Raw genomic sequence first — 1,405 nt, forward strand, 5'->3', positions numbered from 1 at the left:
AAAACAATTTAATATCAAAAACAAATTTTATTTTTTCATAAGAACAATTTTACTGCCAAAGTGAATCAATGATATCGAATGAGTACTGTCATTTTCATTAAGAAAATTCTATTTCTTGAAGATATGTCTGTAGACAGTCTCAGAGTATGTATCAGCACCTAATCTGGAAACAACTTATCAAACCAGAAGTCATGGGTTTCCTCTTTCTAGTTGGTGTATTCTTGGAGAGCCTGTATCGTGAAGAGTTTGCCCAAGTTCTTTGATGTTTTGGCAGTAAGTGTTTCTCATATAGATGTTATCTTTAACAATATCCTGGCTCATTTCATCCACTCTGTCTATCAACAATTGCAGGCTCTTCCCCAGATATTACTGCTGGCTAGACTGAGTGATTTATGTTTAACTGCCACAGCTGATTTCTTTTCTAGTTCCCACAATACTACCTTGATCAGATGCGAATTTTTAATTATAATCGGCAGTTCTTCAAATGTGCTCAAATGTGATGTTTGCCTTTTTCAATGCTTCATGGGAAAAATCTTTCACTTTCCAAAATTCCATCAGCTTAGGAGTCAGCCTATATGCCTTCAATGATAGAGACCCTTAAGTAGTTTTTATGGGATCACAAATGAGAGCTAAAGACTCTTCAATTGCATGTTGGTAACTGAATTGGGAATCCAGGACAGCATGGGTGACAAAAGAACCATAGTATGTAGACCGGTAAAAAGCAATATGAAGATGATACATATTTACGTGATGAACACTGTGCATCATCTCCATCTGATGTACTTCATCAAAATCAGTGTCATCCTCTGTGCATTGGGGAAAGGTAAAACAATTGGTGGTTTCAAGACCATTCCCCTGTCCTTCTTCTTGGTAATGTTTAATTATTTTCAAAACAACCAGTCCCTTGATCTGCACTTGCTTCGCAGGTTGAATCTCTCAAGCTGCCTTAGCCTTTTCCTTTGCCAGAAACCAGGCAGATTGTAGAAGCTGAACTGGTGGAGCCAGAGCTGGTTCCTTCTTTACAGAATGCCATCTTAGTGGAAGGACCAGAGGAAAGAGCCTTCTGTGATTTTAAAAAAATATGTCAATGACAATCTTTTTTTTTCTTTGTATCACTGTCATTAGACTCCCCTTTCTACCATTTCACCTCCCACCACCAAAAATAATAAAACCATCCTTCATAACAAATAAGCAAAGTCAAACAAACTTTTTTTAAAAAATCCACACATTGGCTATATCTGGAAGGAATGTCTGATCTGTACCCTGAGTTGATCATTGGGGTAGTAGTGGGTCATTGAATCAGAATTCTTTTTTTTTATTTTTTATTTTTAGTTTACAACACTCATTTCCACAAGTTTTTGAGTTCCAAATTTTTCCCCCTTCCACTCCTCCCCTCTCCCACCCA

General features: G+C 37.2%; 1 pseudogene; it reads right to left on the reverse strand.

Annotated features, from left to right (window-relative positions):
- Positions 1–206: 206 nt before the first annotated feature.
- LOC118845369 lies at positions 207–1,033 on the reverse strand (annotated as a pseudogene).
- Positions 1,034–1,405: the final 372 nt, after the last annotated feature.

This window comes from Trichosurus vulpecula, chromosome 4 (genome assembly GCF_011100635.1).
Source record: "Trichosurus vulpecula isolate mTriVul1 chromosome 4, mTriVul1.pri, whole genome shotgun sequence".
In the NCBI taxonomy this organism is placed as follows: Eukaryota; Metazoa; Chordata; class Mammalia; order Diprotodontia; family Phalangeridae; genus Trichosurus; species Trichosurus vulpecula.